We start from the raw sequence: 20,974 nt of genomic DNA, 5'->3' as shown, positions 1-20,974 counted from the left end.
GTGACATCAATGGTCATGCACGCCGCGTTTGCCCACCTGCACACCCGCTGACCAGCCTGCCCACATGCTGCCCACAGTCACTCAGCACACGGTGCTGAGCTCAGTGTGACAGCAACAACCCCAGCCGGCGATGAGGGGCAGGACAGGGGCAGTCTCAGCTACTGACCATTAGGAGCCAATGTGATTTTTTTTTATGTGGGGAGCAATGTGATTGGGTGTTTTCTATGTGGAGGCCAATGTATGTGTGTTTTTTATGTGGAGGCCAATGTATGTGTGTTTTTTATGTGGAGGCCAATGTATGTGTGTTTTTTTATGTGGAGGCCAATGTACGTGTGTTTTTGTGTGGAGGCCAATGTATGTGTGTTTTTGTGTGGAGGCCAATGTATGTGTGTTTTTGTGTGGAGGCCAATGTATATGTGTTTTTTATGTGGAGGCCAATGTATGTGTTTTTTTATGTGGAGGCCAATGTACGTGTGTTTTCTATGTGGAGGCCAGTGTATGTGTGTTTTTTATGTGGAGGCCAATGTATGTGTGTTTTTTTATGTGGAGGCTAATGTACGTGTGTTTTCTATGTGGAGGCCAGTGTATGTGTGTTTTTTATGTGGAGGCCAGTGTATGTGTGTTTTTTATGTGGAGGCCAGTGTATGTGTGTTTTTTATGTGGAGGCCAATGTATGTGTGTTTTCTATGTGGAGGCCAGTGTATGTGTGTTTTTTATGTGGAGGCCAATGTATGTGTGTTTTTTATGTGGAGGCCAATGTAAGTGTGTTTTTTTATGTGGAGGCCAATGTACGTGTGTTTTTGTGTGGAGGCCAATGTATGTGTGTTTTTGTGTGGAGGCCAATGTATGTGTGTTTTTGTGTGGAGGCCAATGTATATGTGTTTTTTATGTGGAGGCCAATGTATGTGTTTTTTTATGTGGAGGCCAATGTACGTGTGTTTTCTATGTGGAGGCCAGTGTATGTGTGTTTTTTATGTGGAGGCCAGTGTATGTGTGTTTTTTATGTGGAGGCCAATGTATGTGTGTTTTTTATGTGGAGGCCAATGTAAGTGTGTTTTTTTATGTGGAGGCCAATGTACGTGTGTTTTTGTGTGGAGGCCAATGTATGTGTGTTTTTGTGTGGAGGCCAATGTATATGTGTTTTTTATGTGGAGGCCAATGTATGTGTTTTTTTATGTGGAGGCCAATGTACGTGTGTTTTCTATGTGGAGGCCAGTGTATGTGTGTTTTTTATGTGGAGGCCAATGTATATGTGTTTTTTATGTGGAGGCCAATGTATGTGTTTTTTTATGTGGAGGCCAATGTACGTGTGTTTTCTATGTGGAGGCCAGTGTATGTGTGTTTTTTATGTGGAGGCCAATGTATGTGTGTTTTTTAATGTGGAGGCTAATGTACGTGTGTTTTCTATGTGGAGGCCAGTGTATGTGTGTTTTTTATGTGGAGGCCAGTGTATGTGTGTTTTTTATGTGGAGGCCAGTGTATGTGTGTTTTTTATGTGGAGGCCAATGTATGTGTGTTTTCTATGTGGAGGCCAGTGTATGTGTGTTTTTTATGTGGAGGCCAATGTATGTGTGTTTTTGTGTGGAGGCCAATGTACGTGTGTTTTTTATGTGGAGGCCAGTGTATGTGTGTTTTTTATGTGGAGGCCAGTGTATGTGTGTTTTCTATGTGGAGGCCAGTGTATGTGTGTTTTTTATGTGGATGCCAATGTATGTGTGTTTTGTATGTGGAGGCCAGTGTATGTGTGTTTTTTATGTGGAGGCCAATGTATGTGTGTATTTTCCCCGTGGGGACTGATGGTGTGCCTTGGAAGTTTTAAAAACGTGTTTGGTGTGCCGCAAGTTGATAAAGGTTGAAAATCACTGCGTCAGACGAGATGTCGCCTGACCCTACGGATCGGGCCGACATATTGTCCTTATTGGCAAGTGTGTATCCACTATAAGCGACCGTGCGCGCTCCCGCGGGGTCGTTCATCGCATCGGCAGATCGAGCCTACATGCAGCTCAATCTACCAATGTGATGAACGATCCCATGCTTGTGGATGGTGAGCGACATATTGTGCGGTAATTCACCAGATCGTGCGTTGTCAAACGACCGCATGATATGTCATTCATCGCATCGTGCGTCGGCCGGGTACACACAACGTCTAGTGTACCCGCCATTAGTTCTCTCTCTGATGTAGAGGAAACTGGCACCAGGTTTTCACATCGGGGCTCTGTATTTGCTCATTGAACATTTTATATAGAGATGTTGTCTCTGTGTGGGCCTCTGTGTGGGTCTCTGTGTGGGTCTCTGTGTGGGTCTCTGTGTGGGTCTCTGTGTGGGTCTCTGTGTGCGCCTCTGTGTGGGTCTCTGTGTGGGTCTCTGTGTGGGTCTCTGTGTGGGTCTCTGTGTGCGCCTCTGTGTGGGCCTCTGTGTGGGTCTCTGTGTGCGCCTCTGTGTGCGCCTCTGTGTGGGTCTCTGTGTGGGTCTCTGTGTGGGTCTCTGTGTGCGCCTCTGTGTGGGTCTCTGTGTGGGTCTCTGTGTGGGTCTCTGTGTGCGCCTCTGTGTGCGCCTCTGTGTGGGTCTCTGTGTGGGTCTCTGTGTGGGTCTCTGTGTGGGTCTCTGTGTGCGCCTCTGTGTGGACCTAGGAACAGATTGACATCTTTAGGGCGTAACATACATGATGAAGAATAATTACAGCATTTAGCAATGCTCAGACCTCCATAGTGCAGATTGGCTGACGTACTGCTGTATGTTACATTGATTTGTGAATAGAAGGAGTGGGCCAGCCGGAAAAGGTGGATAACGGCGTCCGATGGGTGCGCAGATAAGTGTCATGGTATGTGGTTATATTATACACAAACAAGCTTAGAATGCGCACTACTGACGCCATCTTCTACTCATGTTTTCATTCATGGTTAAACGTACCAGGGCAAAATAAAAGCAAGTACAGTATATGTATGTTTGTTAATGTCATTATGACCATCTATATACACACAGGTTATATTGCTCAGAGAGTGTACTGTACTTGTAACAATGAGAAAAGTAACTAAAGTGAAAAATAAAGGCGGTCGCTCGCTGGCAAAAAGGGGCCGGATATTTAAATTAAGCGCTCGCACTGCTTCACGTAAGGACGCCCTCTATGTCTTAGCGAGCTACCCCACTGATCGCTCGCTAGTGAATAAAGATGAGCCCTTGCCACTCGCAACACTCGTCATCTCCGGGAACTGTAGGATTAATCGGGACCATCGTGAGCCATCGGAGCAGCTCGCAGCCCTTGAGGTTGCCTTTACCTGCCACAAGCACTGCGGTCATCGCTGGCTGAAATACATGCAGGTGACGTGTACAATGACGCTACTTTGCTAATTATGCACGCCCTATCAACAGCATTTTGGCGGCCTGACACGCCTGCGTCCGCAACACCACTCCCCCATTCACAAGCACCTTCCCCTGTTACCACCCACAAACGGCGCTATCTGTAACTCCAAGCAACGACCTGATAGTGGCTTACGAGCAACCAAAATCCAATCGCAAAGACTGGCTTGCGCACACGCACTGCGAATTATACGCATGCACAGATGGGCGAAAATCGCTCAGAGCGAGCGCAACTTAGCGACCGGGTCTGAATCAGGTCCACAGTGTTCTGTTTAGTCTGACTGAACTTCCATAGACTAAGCGCATATCAGCTGTCATACATGTAACACAACTGAAATCTTCATATGTGTACCTTGCCTTTCCTCTCAGGGATCACAGAATTTGGCCTTTGCACGAGTCCTAAAAAAATATACATTATCATTGTTATATAAAGCAGCAATTAGACACTTATATCTATATATCAGCATACTTACTTATACAACAGTTTAAAAACATTATGGAAGAGATAAATAGATAGATAGATAGATAGATAGATAGATAGATAGATAGATAGATAATAGATAGATATGAGATAGATAGATAGATATGAGATATATATGAGATAGATAGATAGATATGAGATAAATAGATAGATAGATAGATAGATAATAGATAGATATGAGATAGATAGATAGATAGATAGATAGATAGATAGATAGATAGATAGATAGATAGATAGATAGATAGATAGATAGATATGAGATATATAGATATGAGATAGATATGAGATAGATAGATAGATAGATAGATAGATAGATAGATAGATAGATAGATAGATAGATAGATAGATAGATAGATATGAGATAGATAGATATGAGATAGATAAATACATATGAGATAGATAGATAGATAGATAGATAGATAGATAGATAGATAGATAGATAGATAGATATGAGATATATATGAGATAGACAGATATGAGATAGATAGATATTAGATAGATAGATATGAGATAGATAGATATTAGATAGATAGATATGAGATAGATAGATAGACAGAGACAGACCACAGTTCAAAAGTTTTAAAACTCCACCATTATTTTCTATATTTATTGGAACAATAGTACATACAGATTAATATGATTGATGATACAAAAATGTCACCACTTCAAAACAGTGTAACTGTAAACATACAAGAAAATGAGGAAAATAACAGTACAAACCATCACAACCTGGCATGGCCGGCAGCCCAGCACATTTAACACAAAATGAAGCACTTAAGTAACAGAGGACAATAGAACCGGGGATCCACCAAGAACAAACGTGTCTCGTACCAGGAGGTATGTACAGTACAAACAGTTGTAAATCTGACGTTTGAGCTCTAAATAAATATTCTTGCAGGATAGATTAAATCCTGTACATTCGGAGGCACGGAATAATTTATTATTAACAATAATAGTGATGGGGGATCCCGCTGGTCCACATGTGTAATATACATTTTTGGGACCCCGCTGAGACTGCACTTCCCCCCTTTCTCCCAGGCAATGGGATATGTGCAGGAGGGATGCCCAGTGTAGCCCATTCCCCTGATAATAGAAGATAACTTAAAAGATACGAAGAGGCAATCCTATTACCCTACTAAATATACCCAGTGTCACATCTCAATGTACTATGAAATGAAAGCATAGAACAAATAATTGGAGATAAACAATAAATTATATAATAATTTTGTTTAACAAAATGTTATCTGAAATTGTCATTTGCTCCCATGTTAGGACTAATAATTCACCATGTACCATTGGAAGCAGATAAGATTTAGATACCTTCATGTCTGCTAACTACATCTTCTAATCCTACTTCTTGTGGGTCCATCTTGGTAGGACTATTGTTCTCCATGTACTTTATTAGTTACAGATTGTAATAATGCTTCATGGTGGGGAATGTTCTGCTTCCATTGGTGACAGCAAATGTGGCCAGGTACCAGCAGCCATTGTGACATCATAAGGAAGAGATGGAATCGTACGAGGCTTCTGTCTTCTGTAAATGACCTCACTGAGCTTTATGTACCTTATACTCAGCCAAAACGCCCAATGGCCATCGCTGGGTCAGTCCTCTCTGATACATTGTTTCTCTCTGTAACACAAAGCAATCAGCTTGGGAGTGAGGCCATTATGTCTGGCCATAGAGGGACAAGGTTTCTTGGTGGGGCCTGATGTCTCCACACTATACAAAGTGGGGAATGAATCAGGGGAATCTGCTTTACTTTCTGTTTTATATTGTGTACATCTTATTTAGCTGATTTCATATTAAAAAGTTGTCAAATAAATAAAGGTTATATCTTATATACTTGACACTATAAGTGCCTCCAGGTACCAGTCTTCCCTCTTTTTTTATATGCCCTTGGTTACACATCTAGTTGATTACCATACCTCTCCCAATTTGGGTTTATATTAGCTGACAAGAGATGGTATATGTATTTTCGCTGATATTAACATTATCTGGGATTATAGCATGTAACTTTGATTCTCATGTGACAAAGGATTACCGCTAAATGGACTGGCGCTGAGACTCCTGTTTTATTTACTATTTACAACCAAGCAATAGTTTGGCATACCTTTGGATATTTTATTTACAGATGTAACTTCAGTGGGTGTGAACACCATACTTATTTTTGAGATATACCCTTTTGATGTGTCTTCTTGATCTATATTGTTTATTATGATGGCAATAATAATTTTTTATGTGCACTAGTGATGTTCATCCACAATTTTGGTAAGAGAGTGTGTTAATTCGTTTCATTTCTTCAATAGGCTCTCATACCAACCTGAAATTCTCTCATTTGTTGTCCTATGCTTGTGGGTATGACAACCAACAGCAGAAATTGAGGTTGATGACGGGAACCTCTTCTTGACTGCTTTTCTCGGGACCACTACACCAGAAGATCTCTCACTCCTCCTCCTCCTCTGCAAATTGTGTATGAGACCGAGCAGCAGAGCCTGGTTGTAGAATCTTTAGCCCCTACTTTCCTAATCTCTGTTAACCAATATTTCCTTCATACTATAATGTTCTAATACTATATTATACTGTGTCACTAGAGCCCCCCTTTTTCCACACCATTGACTGTGATAAGGTATGATCACTTACATTTGAGACCCATCATTTTCTGTCTGATCCACGGTTACATCTCTACAGTACCCTGTACCTTCCCAGTGGTCCTCATTTCAACCTATAAATTCACTCATTTGCGGTCCAATACCTTGGGCCTGACAGCAAACAGCAGTAATTTGGTGTGAAGACCAGGACCACTGTTGGCTATTTATCTTTGGGGTAACAATGCTAGAAGATCTCACTCCTTTTCCTCCACTTTTCTAAGTGTGAAAGGAGCAGCAGAGCCTAGTATTGAATCTGATACCCCTAACTTTCTATTTCTCTATTTTTGCTGTCATAAACCCATATTGGGAATTACTAGAGTACATTTGTACTTTACTATTTCATTGAATACAACTTTTTAACATCTTTTGACCTGGTGTTTTTTATTATATTAATACATGTTTCATGTCTTATTGTCCAACATATGTATTTCTCATATTTCGCCTTCTTTATCTGGGTTATTGTTAACCGAGATTTATTTATTCACTCTTTTCACATCTTTTGTCAGATCTCTGATATCTATGTAAGTCCTTTTATATTGAATTGTCATAGGTATTAATAAAAGTTATGTTTTAACTGATACTGATTGAGCTATCAGAGTGCAGCCATACACAGTTCGTAGGTTGAAGTTCTCTATGAACCAATATTCCTTGTTTTTCGTAATCCTAAATTTTACTCTAGGTAGCACCACCACCCTGTAATATTAATGGTACTATAATACCGAAATCTACATCAGAGGTGGTTATAGCATTCTCATATTTTTCATATTATTGTTTAAAGAGATCTATTCAGGATCAGTGTGATGAATTTGTCCTCTTTCCCTTCCCTTTTATTTATGACCATATGTAAAATGTGTAACAGGCACTAAGGGGCAATGTTTAAAAATTTAATTTTGATGTTCCACGGCCCCAGACCCTCTCCAGCAGCCAGAGCCGGCCCTAGGCATAGACAAACTAAGCAAATGCCTAGGGCATTTGGAATGACGGCTAGTGGTTAGTACGGGTGCTGTGCTGGGTGAGGGGTACTGTGCTGGGTGAGGGGTGCTGTGCTGAAACAGAGGTACTGTGCTGTGATCAGTGCTGGGTGATGTGTGCTGTCTGGTGATCTGTGCTGGGTGAGGGGTGCTGTGCTGGGTGAGGGGTACTGTGCTGGGTAAGGGGTGCTGTACTGGGTGAGGGGTGCTGTGCTGAGACAGAGGTACTGTGCTGTGATCGGTGCTGGGTGATGTGTGCTGTCCGGGGATCTGTGCTGGGTGAGGGGTGCTGTGCTGGGTAAGGGGTGCTGTGCTGGGTGAGGGGTGCTGTGCCGGGTGAGGGGTGCTGTGCTGAGACAGAGGTACTGTGCTGTGATCTGTGCTGGGCGATGTGTGCTGTCCGGTGATCTGTGCTGGGTGAGGGGTGCTGTGCTGGGTGAGGGGTGCTGTGCTGAGACAGAGGTACTGTGCTATGATCTGTGCTGGGTGATGTGTGCTGTCCGGTGATCTGTGCTGGGTAAGGGGTGCTGTGCTGGGTGAGGGGTGCTGTGCTGAGACAGAGGTACTGTGCTGTGATCGGTGCTGGGTGATGTGTGCTGTCCGGGGATCTGTGCTGGGTGAGGGGTGCTGTGCTGGGTAAGGGGTGCTGTGCTGGGTGAGGGGTGCTGTGCCGGGTGAGGGGTGCTGTGCTGAGACAGAGGTACTGTGCTGTGATCTGTGCTGGGCGATGTGTGCTGTCCGGTGATCTGTGCTGGGTGAGGGGTGCTGTGCTGGGTGAGGGGTGCTGTGCTGAGTGAGGGGTGCTGTGCTGGGTGAGGGGTGCTGTGCTGGGTGAGGGGTGCTGTGCTGAGACAGAGGTACTGTGCTATGATCTGTGCTGGGTGATGTGTGCTGTCCGGTGATCTGTGCTGGGTGAGGGGTGCTGTGCTGGGTAAGGGGTGCTGTGCTGGGTAAGGGGTACTGTGCTATGATCTGTGCTGGGTGATGTGTGCTGTCCGGTGATCTGTGCTGGGTAAGGGTTGCTGGGAGCGCACCACAATGGGGAAGAAGCCACAGTACAGTGAGACCTCCTCTTCTGTGATGCCACACAACACACTTTCAGGATCCCGGTGGCACCTCCCAAAATCTTGCATAGGGCACTAATTTGGCTAGGGCCAGCTTTGCCAGCGGCTGCGGCGATTGAGTGTATTAACCTCCCGTGGACTGCCCTGGGAGACTGTGAACCTAGAACCAATACAGGGGAGATCTAGTCCTGGGGCTGCAGGGCTGTGTTTCCATCGCTGGGGACCGGGAGCTGTCTGCTGGGGTGACCAGGAAATCCGGCTCCAAGTTTGATGCTCAAGCTGCGCGGCATCGGAAGAGAGCCCCGGTCTCAGGCTGCAGGGTTATGTTAGCAAAGCTCAGCGCTGGGCACAGTTTGTAAACAAAAACATATAAATCTTTTAAATATGTGCCCATGAAATAAAATGTGTAAGCAGTTCCTGAGCTGCAGTGCCTGTAGTGCGTAAAACCGCCCAGAGTATGTATTTTAAATGTATATTTAAAGTTAAATTGCACTTTCCTTTTTCCATAGAAGTCCAGGAGATCCAGTGCTCTCTGTGGGTTGCTGGATGCTCCAGCCCCTTCCAGGAAAACAGAGGCCCTCATTCAGAGCCGTACGCTCTGAGCAGAGCGCACGCTCTGAATGAGGGCCGGGCTCCATGAAAATGGAGCGTCCTCCTGGACGCTCGTATAGCTGTGGGTCACCACCCACAGGCTATACGAGCGTGCATTTTGATGGCCGCGATGGTCGTGACCATCGCGACCATCGAAATTGCGAGCCGGAGCCTGCGGTTGAGGTTTTCAACCGCAAGCTCCGGAGTGATTTTGGCTCTATCAGAGCCAAAATCACTCCCACTGACATCACTAGTGATGTCAGTGGGCCGGCTTCTGATGGGAGGCGTTCCCGTGGGAACGCCCCCATCAGGGAGGCACGCCCCCGGAACGCCTACCAAAGGGGGCGTGCTGTCAATCAACATTGACAGCACGCCCCCTTTGATCGGACACAACGAGCGAAGGACTTTCCTTCGCTCGTCGCGTCTGGCGCATGCGCACGACGGAGCTCCCTCCATCGTGCGCATGCTCAGTCCATAACATCGACCCACTTGCGAGCGGACAGCCGCTCGCGAGTGGGTCTGAATCAGGCCCAGAATGTCTTCCCATGCAGCCTCAAGCCTGAAAGTGGTATGAGGAGGTGCATTAGGAGTTCGCCAATGCAGCCAGCTAAGTAGTTTCAGGGAGCTCCAAAGAGCTTCCCTCCATGGCCAGGAAACCCTGCCCAGGGACTCTGGATGTCCCTATTTGGTGCTCAGGGCCTGATTCAGAGCCGGACGCTCTTTGCGCTCGCTCGTTCAGAATAAAGGGGTGGCTATTCAAACGAACCGTTCGCTCTTTGCGGTCTATTCACGCCTCTATGTCTGAACGAGCGAACAAAACTTGTGGTCGTAATTTTGAAAAAGACGCCCCCTGGCCGCTCGCACCATACGTCATCTCCGCTATTTATTAGATTAATCGAGTACATCGAACAGCATATGAACTGCTCGCTATTCTTGTGGTTGGTTTTTGCTACCACAATCTTGCGAGCAGTTCTGGCTATAAAATAACCCAGTGACGTGGTCAATGACGCTGCTGTATTAATTATGCACCCCCTTAAAACGCCCGTTTTGACCTTTAAGCACGCCTGCGTTCTGATTTCCACTCCCCGTTTTCAAGCACCTTCCCCTGTTACCACCCACATACGCCTCATTCTGTCACTCAAAATAACAGGCATTCACTATTTAGCGAACAAACGATTTTCGGCCGCACTGACTGGTTCGCGCATGCGTATTACAATCTGTACGCATGCGCAGAAGTGCGAACATCGCTCATAACGAACGAGCGGCCGCTTACAAGCGGCTCTGAGTGAGGGCCTCAGATTGAAGCTACAGGTGGTAGACTTGGTGCCTTAGCAGATTCCTGGAAGTACGTTTTGGAGGAATCTTTTCCCCAATCCCAGATGTGCTGGCACCTGGGCGGTGACAATCACTGCAGGTGGGCTCAGGCACAGAGCAGTGACCACTCCCCACTGTCCATTAGGGACAATGTTAAAGGTGAGCATTCATTGTGCATGCCATGCACATGCGCTCAAGTTGATTGGGTAAAAACCACAGGGCAAACTTACCCCCTGTGGTATTGTGTAATGGACTAGGACAGTGGTTCCCAAACTTTTTTGAACCATGGCACCCTAGTGTATCAGCATTATTTTCACGGCACCCCTAAGCCAAAAGTTTGTTATTGAGAAATTCAGAAGTAAAGTAGTAAAATGAAGTAAATTGTGCTGACCTGTCATCCTTAGGGTCAGTTATGTGGTGAGGACGGGGATGTGATGACCTGTCATCCTTAGGGTCAGTTATGTGGTGAGGACGGGGATGTGCTGACCTGTCACCCTTAGGGTCAGTTATGTGGTGAGGACAGGGATGTGATGACCTGTCACCCTTAGGGTCAGTTATGTGGTGAGGACGGGAATGTGCTGACCTGTCACCCTTAGGGTCAGTTATGTGGTGAGGACGGGGATGTGCTGACCTGTCATCCTTAGGGTCAGTTAGGTGGTGAGGACAGGGATGTGATGACCTGTCATCCTTAGGCTCAGTTAGGTGGTGAGGACAGGGATGTGATGACCTGTCATCCTTAGGGTCAGTTATGTGGTGAGGACAGGGATGTGCTGACCTGTCATCCTTAGGGTCAGTTATGTGGTGGGGGACAGGGATGTGCTGACCTGTCATCCTTAGGGTCAGTTATGGACAGGGATGTGCTGACCTGTCATCCTTAGGGTCAGTTATGTGGTGGGGACAGGGATGTGCTGACCTGTCATCCTTAGGGTCAGTTATGTGGTGAGGACAGGGATGTGCTGACCTGTCATTCTTAGGGTCAGTTATGTGGTGAGGACAGGGATGTGCTGACCTGTCATCCTTAGGGTCAGTTATGTGGTGAGGACAGGGAAGTGCTGACCTGTCACCCTTAGGGTCAGTTATGTGGTGAGGACGGGGATGTGCTGACCAGTCACCCTTAGGGTCAGTTATGTGGTGAGGACGGGGATGTGCTGACCTGTCACCCTTAGGGTCAGTTATGTGGTGAGGACGGGGATGTGCTGACCTGTCATCCTTAGGGTCAGTTATGTGGTGAGGATGGGGATGTGCTGACCTGTCACCCTTAGGGTCAGTTATGTGATGGGGACAGGGATGTGCTGACCTGTCATCCTTAGGGTCAGTTATGTGGTGAGGACAGGGATGTGCTGACCTGTCATCCTTAGGGTCAGTTATGTGGTGAGGACAGGGATGTGCTGACCTGTCATTCTTAGGGTCAGTTATGTGGTGAGGACAGGGATGTGCTGACCTGTCATCCTTAGGGTCAGTTATGTGGTGAGGACAGGGATGTGCTGACCTGTCACCCTTAGGGTCAGTTATGTGGTGAGGACAGGGATGTGCTGACCTGTCATCCTTAGGGTCAGTTGTGTGGTGAGGACGGGGATGTGCTGACCTGTCACCCTTAGGGTCAGTTATGTGGTGAGGACAGGGATGTACTGACCTGTCATCCTTAGGGTCAGTTAGGTGGTGAGGACAGGGATGTGATGACCTGTCATCCTTAGGCTCAGTTAGGTGGTGAGGACAGGGATGTGATGACCTGTCATCCTTAGGGTCAGTTATGTGGTGAGGACAGGGATGTGCTGACCTGTCATCCTTAGGGTCAGTTATGTGGTGGGGGACAGGGATGTGCTGACCTGTCATCCTTAGGGTCAGTTATGGACAGGGATGTGCTGACCTGTCATCCTTAGGGTCAGTTATGTGGTGGGGACAGGGATGTGATGACCTGTCATCCTTAGGGTCAGTTATGTGGTGGGGACAGGGATGTGCTGACCTGTCATCCTTAGGGTCAGTTATGTGGTGAGGACAGGGATGTGCTGACCTGTCATTCTTAGGGTCAGTTATGTGGTGAGGACAGGGATGTGCTGACCTGTCATCCTTAGGGTCAGTTATGTGGTGAGGACAGGGATGTGCTGACCTGTCACCCTTAGGGTCAGTTATGTGGTGAGGACAGGGATGTGCTGACCTGTCACCCTTAGGGTCAGTTATGTGGTGAGGACGGGGATGTGCTGATCTGTCACCCTTAGGGTCAGTTATGTGGTGAGGACGGGGATGTGCTGACCTGTCACCCTTAGGGTCAGTTATGTGATGGGGACAGGGATGTGCTGACCTGTCATCCTTAGGGTCAGTTATGTGGTGAGGACAGGGATGTGCTGACCTGTCATCCTTAGGGTCAGTTATGTGGTGAGGACAGGGATGTGCTGACCTGTCATCCTTAGGGTCAGTTATGTGGTGAGGACAGGGATGTGCTAACTTGTCATCCTTAGGGTCAGTTATGTGGTGTGGACAGGTTTGCGCTTCTCTTTGTCCACATATTTACATTACATTGACCATAAATAATTTGATTTGGTGCTGGACCACCAACCTGAGGCACCCCTGCAAGTGTCCCAAGGCACCCCAGGGTGCCACGGCGCAAAGTTTGGGAACCACTGGACTAAGATAAAAGAAGGCATGTGAGCCTGTTCTCATGTATACAGTACCTTCTGTGACATCAAGAGGAGTTATACTGCTGTGTACTGCTGTATGCTGTACTCTCAAAGAAATACTTACAAATGGAAAGAGTATTTGAGCAATAAACATCTTGCCTTTAAGCCGACTGGATCTGTATCCTGCGACAACAGAATTGCGCCACACGCTATTCTGTTCTCCGACTGTTCTGGAATTGAGCCCAGTGTCTCCAAGCTCAAGCCCTCTGCCAGCTACCGTGCAGAGCCTGGTCCATGTTGAGGGACCAGTGGGAACCAGCCAACACCAATCAGGAGGTGTGGTCGGATCTTGTCTACACATACACAGCAGAGGAGGTTCCAGGTGCTGATGTAGGAGCTTGGGGGAACAAGAGGTTCCAGGTGCTGATGTAGGAGCCTGGGGGAACAAGAGGTTCCAGGTGCTGATGTAGGAGCCTGGGGGAACAAAAGGGTCCAGGTGCTGATGTAGGAGCCTGGAGGAACAAGAGAGTCCAGGTGCTGATGTAGGAGCCTGGGGGAACAAGAGGTTCCAGGTGCTGATGTAGGAGCCAGGGGAAACAAGAGGTTGCAGGCGCTGAAGTAGGAGCCTGGGGGAACAAGAGGGTCCAGGTGCTGATGTAGGACCCTGGGGGAACAAGAGGTTCCAGGTGCTGATGTAGGAACCTGGGGGAACAAGAGGTTCCTGGGGGAACAAGAGTAGGAGCCTGGGGGAACAAGAGGTTCCAGGTGCTGATGTAGGAGCCTGGGGGAACAAGAGAATCCAGGTGCTGATGTAGGAGCCTGGGGGAACAAGAGGGTCCAGGTGCTGATGTAGGAGCCTGGGGGAATAAGAGGTTCCAGGTGCAGATGTAGGAGCCTGGGGGAACAAGAGGGTCCAGGTGCTGATGTAGGAGCCTGGGGGAACAAGAGGTTCCAGGTGCTGATGTAGGAGCCTGGGGGAACAAGAGGGTCCAGGTGCTGATGTAGGAGCCTGGGGGAACAAGAGGTTCCAGCTGCTGATGTAGGAGCCTGGGGGATCAAGAGGTTCCAGGTGCTGATGTAGGAGCCTGGGGGAACAAGAGGTTCCAGGTGCTGATGTAGGAGCCTGGGGGAACAAGAGGTTCCAGGTGTTGTTTGCAGGAACCTGGTGGTGACAGCAAGTTACCTGTCCAAAGCACATTGGGAGGAGTCACTAACAGACTATTACTGATGGTAAGAGGGAATCCCTTGTACCCTAAGATCCAGTGGGATCAAAAGTGATCTATGATCGCTTACCAAGACGAAGTCACAGTGTGCACCAACCTGGCTGCCCCCTCCCGGAGGGGATGCAAGAAAGTCGGTAAGTATGCCCTAAACCTAACCCTAATTGCAGCCTAGCCCTAACTATGACTCTAACCCTAATTGCAGCCTAGCCCTAACTCTGACTCTAACCCTAATTGCAGCCTAGCCCAAACTCTGACTCTAACCCTAATTGCAGCCTAACCCTAGCCCTAATTTACTTTATAACTCAATGTTCCAGGCCCCCCTCCTACAAGCCCTTGAGAACCTCTTAGTACTGTCAGTTCATTTTCTACTTATATATTACATGTAATATCTCTTTCATTGCTGCATTTTATGAGAATGTAATTCCTACTACTAGCAAACTCTTTCATCCGTCCTAGTAACATACATTCTGGCGAAATGTGGATTATTTCAGAAAATTTGTTGAGCCTGAAAAACTGAAGATTACAGCTACCATAGAGCCTGATCCATAGGTGCATGCTAACTGCACGCTAACTGCACTCTAACTGCATGCTAACTGCATGCTAACTGCACTCTAACTGCATGCTACCTGCACTCTAACTGCATGCTACCTGCACGCTAACTGCACTCTAACTGCATGCTAACTGCATGCCAACTGCAGACCAACTGCACGCTAACTGCACGCCAACTGCATGCTAACTGCATGCTAACTGCACGATAACTGCATGCCTACTGCACGCTAACTGCATGCCTACTGCACGCTAACTGCATGCCTACTGTACGCTAACTGTACACTAGCTGCACGCATTACCAAAATTCATGCAGTTGGCCAATGGTGGAAGTACTGTGCATGCTTAGGGGGTGTTGCCCATAGATTCTGTCTATCATTTTCTAGGATACAATGGAGAAATTATAACTAGAATCTGATTGGTTGCTATGGGTAACACCTCCACTTGTCATTTTTAAAAGCTTTAGTAAAACTACCCCATAGTATATGAGATAAATAAATATATAATGACATACAGAGCAGACTAACTGATCACCCCAGACGGTGATGTAAAAGGAGCTCGGGTCTAAAGAATAAAAGAAAATCCGTCAAGTTTATATTACACATACTATACTGTTTGTTCTTTTGCTTTTGATATATTAATTAATAGTGTAACAAGAGATCCATTTAAACCCATACATTACATGACTTGTCTTTAAAAACTTTGGGCCTAATTCATTACGGATCGCTATTGCGATCGCAGCTCCGTAATCGCACACAAGTCTGCTGCGACAGCCAGCATAGAGACGCCCACTGCCTCTCACTACCGCTATCTCACATCCGTAATACCTCGCAGTCCTGCATATAAATTGGGAACAAGGAGTACCATCGGCCCCTCACGCACAATTACAGCAGCCCTGACCTTACTCAGAAATTACTATCGTCATTACACGCAGTAAGCACTAAAGTTGCGTATGCCGTCACAGTGGCTAATTTATGCACGCCCGTGCAACGGCGTTCATACGGACAGGTACGCCTGTGTTTCTCCAACCACTCCCCCGTCACCACCCCCAAACGCTCACAGCCTGTCACTCACTGTGATGGTTTACCATGCTCTGTGTAATCACAGTGCGATCGCACTGCGATATATACGCATGCGCAGTACGCAACAATCGGCCAACGGCGAACGCTGTTGCAGTTGCGATCTGAAATGAGTCAGGCCCTTTGTACACTGTTATAGTGACACTACATAGCAAACACATACATAACTCAGACAGAGGATGAGAGGGAAACGTCTGAGAAGAAAGGCGGGACTGTGTGATGTGAGGAGGAAGTCTGTGTATCGGAACTCATGACTCCTCTGTGAGACAGGTCTCTGGGACGGGCTCTGCTCTGCTGTGTATACACTATAAAGAGTAATGACAGGTATGTGGGACAGGGTCTGCTCAGCTGTGTATATACTATAAGGAGTAATGACAGGTCTCTGGGATGGGCTCTGCTCTGCTGTGTATGTACTATAAGGAGTAATGACAGGTCTGTGGGACGGGGTCTGCTATGCTGTGTATATACTATAAGGAGTAATGACAGGTCTCTGGGATGGGCTCTGCTCTGCTGTGTATGTACTATAAGGAGTAATGACAGGTCTGTGGGACGGGGTCTGCTCTGCTGTGTATGTACTATAAGGAGTAATGACAGGTCTGTGGGACGGGGTCTGCTCTGATCTGCTGTGTATGTACTATAAGGAGTAATGACAGGTCTGTGGGACGGGGTCTGCTCTGATCTGCTGTGTAAGTAACATCAGAACACAGAACCTTTTACAACACAGAAAAAAAAGTTTTAAAACTAAGTTTTATGCTACAACCTTCATCAAGGAAACAAACTCTATATTCATTGTAAAGTAACTTGTTTTACAAATTGAAAGTGAAACGCAGTTTCCTCTCCTTCCTTAGGAACAATGGCCCTCATTCAGAGCCGTACGCTCTGAGCAGAGAGCACGCTCTGAATGAGGGCCGGGCTCCATTTTCATGGAGCGTCCTCCTGGACGCTCGTATAGCTGTGGGTCACCAAACACAGGCTATACGAGCGTGCTTTGTGATGGCCGCGATGGTCTCGACCATCGCGACCATCGAAATTGCGAGCCGGAGCCTGCGGTTGAGGTTTTCAACCGCAAGCTCCGGAGTGATTTTGGCTCTATCAGAGCCAAAATCACTCCCACTGACATCACTAGTGATGTCAGTGGGCCGGCTTCTGACGGGAGGCGTTCCCGTGGGAACGCCCCCGTCAGGGAGGCACGCCCCCGGCACGCCCACCAAAGGGGGCGTGCTGTCAATCAACATTGACAGCACGCCCCCTTTGATCGGACACAACGAGCGAAGGACTGTCCTTCGCTCGTCGCGTCTGGCGCATGCGCACGACGGAGCTCCCTCCGTCATGCGCATGCTCAGTGCATAACATCGACCCACTTGCGAGCGGACAGCCGCTCGCGAGTGGGTCTGAATCAGGCCCAATATCAGAATGAAAGTGTCGCACACATCTAACGCTCACACATATACACAGCCCTCCCCCCTAGCTCTAATACATATATACAGGGCTGCACCCAAGCTCTCATACCTATATACAGCCCTCCCCCCTAGCTCTCATACCTATACACAGTCCTCCCCCCTAGCTCTCATACCTATACACAGTCCTCCCCCCTAGCTCTCATACCTATACACAGCCCTCCCCCCTAGCTCTCATACCTATATACAGCCCTCCCCCCTAGCTCTCATACCTATACACAGTCCTCCCCCCTAGCTCTCATACCTATACACAGTCCTCCCCCCTAGCTCTCATACCTATACACAGCCCTCCCCCCTAGCTCTCATACCTATACACAGTCCTCCCCCCTAGCTCTCATACCTATACACAGTCCTCCCCCCTAGCTCTCATACCTATACACAGCCCTCCCCCCTAGCTCTCATACCTATACACAGCCCTCCCCCCTAGCTCTCATACCTATACACAGCCCTCCCCCCTAGCTCTCATACCTATACACAGCCCTCCCCCCTAGCTCTCATAACTATACACAGCCCTCCCCCCTAGCTCTCATACATATATACAGGGCTGCTCCCAAGCGCTCATACATATATACAGGGCTGCTCCCAAGCTCTCATACATATATACAGGGCTGCCCCCAAGCTCTCATACATATACACAGGGCTGCTCCCAAGCTCTCATACATATACACATGGCTGCTCCCAAGCTCTCATACATATACACAGGGCTGCTCCCAAGCTCTCATACATATACACAGGGCTGCCCCCTAGCTCTCATACATATACACAGGGCTGCCCCCAAGCTCTCATACATATACACAGGGCTGCCCCCAAGCTCTCATAAATATACACAGGGCTGCTCCCAAGCTCTCATACATATACAAAGGGCTGCTCCCAAGCTCTCATACATATACACAGGGCTGCCCCCAAGCTCTCATAAATATACACAGGGCTGCTCCCAAGCTCTCATACATATACACAGGGCTGCTCCCAAGCTCTCATACATATACACAGGGCTGCCCCCAAGCTCTCATACATATACACAGGGCTGCCCCCAAGCTCTCATACATATACACAGCCCTCCCCCCTAGCTCTCATACATATACACAGCCCTCCCCCCTAGCTCTCATACATATACACAGGGCTGCCCCCAATCTCTCATACATATACACAGGGCTGCACCCAAGCTCTCATACATATACAATGGGCTGCTCCCAAGCTCTCATACATATACAAAGGGCTGCTCCCAAGCTCTCATACATATATACAGGGCTGCCCCCAAGCTCTCATACATATACACAGGGCTGCCCCCAAGCTCTCTTACCTATACACAGGGCTGCTCCCAAGCTCTCATACATTTACACAGCCATCCCCCCTAGCTCTCATACATATACACAGCCCTCCCCCCTAGCTCTCATACATATACACAGGGCTGCCCCCAATCTCTCATACATATACACAGGGCTGCTCCCAAGCTCTCATACACATACACAGGGCTGCTCCCAAGCTCTCATACCTATACACAGGGCTGCTCCCAAGCTCTCATACATTTACACAGCCATCCCCCCTAGCTCTCATACATATACACAGGGCTGCCCCCAATCTCTCATACATATACACAGGGCTGCTCCCAAGCTCTCATACACATACACAGGGCTGCCCCCAAGCTCTCATACACATACACAGGGCTGCCCCCAACCTCTCATACCTATACACAGGGCTGCTCCCAAGCTCTCATACCTATACACAGGGCTCCTCCCAAGCTCTCATACCTATATACAGGGCTGCTCCCAAGCTCTCATACCTATATACAGGGCTGCTCCCAACCTCTCATACATATACAAAGGGCTGCTCCCAAGCTCTCAAACATATACACAGGGCTGCCCCCAACCTCTGATACCTATATACAGGGCTGCTCCAAAGCTCTCATACCTATATACAGGGCTGCTCCCAAGCTCTCATACCTATATACAGGGCTGCTCCCAAGCTCTCATACATATACACAGGGCTGCTCCCAAGCTCTCATACCTATATACAGGGCTGCCCCCAAGCTCTCATACCTATATACAGGGCTGCTCCCAAGCTCTCATACATATATACAGGGCTGCTCCCAAGCTCTCATACATATATACAGGGTTGCTCCCAAGCTCTCATACATATACACAGGGCTGCCCCCAAGCTCTCATACATATACACAGGGCTGCCCCCAAGCTCTCATACATATACACAGGGCTGCCCCCAAGCTCTCATACATATACACAGGGCTGCCCCCAAGCTCTCATACATATACACAGGGCTGCTCCCAAGCTCTCATACATATACACAGCGCTGCTCCCAAGCTCTCATACATATACACAGGGCTGCCCCCAATCTCTCATACATATACACAGGGCTGCTCCCAAGCTCTCATACATATACAAAGGGCTGCTCCCAAGCTCTCATACATATATACAGGGCTGCCCCCTAGCTCTCATACATATACACAGGGCTGCTCCCAACCTCTCATACATATATAAAGGGCTGCTCCCAAGCTCTCATACATATACACAGGGCTGCCCCAAAGCTCTCATACATATACACAGGGCTGCCCCCAAGCTCTCATACATATACACAGGGCTGCTCCCAAGCTCTCATACCTATATACACAGGGCTGCCCCCAAGCTCTCATACATATACACAGGGCTGCCCCAATGCTCTCATACATATACACAGGGCTGCCCCGAAGCTCTCATACATATAGACAGGGCTGCTCCCAAGCTCTCATACATATACACAGGGCTGCCCCCAAGCTCTCATACATATACACAGGGCTGCTCCCAAGCTCTCATACATATACACAGGGCTGCTCCCAAGCTCTCATACATATATACAGGGCTGCCCCCTAGCTCTCATACATATACACAGGGCTGCTCCCAACCTCTCATACATATATAAAGGGCTGCTCCCAAGCTCTCATACATATACACAGGGCTGCCCCAAAGCTCTCATACATATACACAGGGCTGCCCCCAAGCTCTCATACATATACACAGGGCTGCTCCCAAGCTCTCATACCTATATACACAGGGCTGCCCCCAAGCTCTCATACATATACACAGGGCTGCCCCAATGCTCTCATACATATACACAGGGCTGCCCCGAAGCTCTCATACATATAGACAGGGCTGCTCCCAAGCTCTCATACATATACACAGGGCTGCCCCCAAGCTCTCATACATATACACAGGGCTGCTCCCAAGCTCTCATACATATACACAGGGCTGCTCCCAAGCTCTCATACCTATATACAGGGCTGCCCCCAAGCTCTCATACCTATATACAGGGCTGCCCCAAAGCTCTCATACATATACACAGGGCTGCTCCCAAGCTCTCATACATATATACAGGGCTGCTTCCAACCTCTCATACATATATACAGGGCTGCTCCCAAGCTCTCATACATATACACAGGGCTGCTCCCAAGCTCTCATACATATATACAGGGCTGCCCCCAAGCTCTCATACATATACACAGGGCTGCTCCCAAGCTCTCATACATATACACAGGGCTGCTCCCAAGCTCTCATACATATATACAGGGTTGCTCCCAAGCTCTCATACATATACAAAGGGCTGCCCCCAAGCTCTCATACATATACACAGGGCTGCTCC

General features: G+C 47.9%; 1 protein-coding gene across 1 annotated transcript in view; it reads left to right on the top strand.

The window, feature by feature from the left end:
• The first annotated feature begins 16,150 nt into the window (after positions 1 to 16,150).
• Positions 16,151 to 20,974, top strand: part of LOC148436173 (caspase-8-like) — a 141,320-nt gene continuing 136,496 nt past the window's right edge. Inside the window, exon 1 of the mRNA XM_088465250.1 lies at positions 16,151 to 16,214. The gene's annotated coding sequence lies outside the window, so the exon portion shown is untranslated. The remainder of the gene's footprint in view (positions 16,215 to 20,974) is intronic.

The sequence above is a fragment of the Taudactylus pleione genome, unplaced genomic scaffold (genome assembly GCF_031769625.1).
Source record: "Taudactylus pleione unplaced genomic scaffold, aTauple2 ptg001928l, whole genome shotgun sequence".
Lineage (NCBI taxonomy): Eukaryota > Metazoa > Chordata > Amphibia > Anura > Myobatrachidae > Taudactylus > Taudactylus pleione.
Note: the sequence above shows the minus strand (reverse complement) of the source record. Positions and strands in the feature narration are given on the sequence as shown.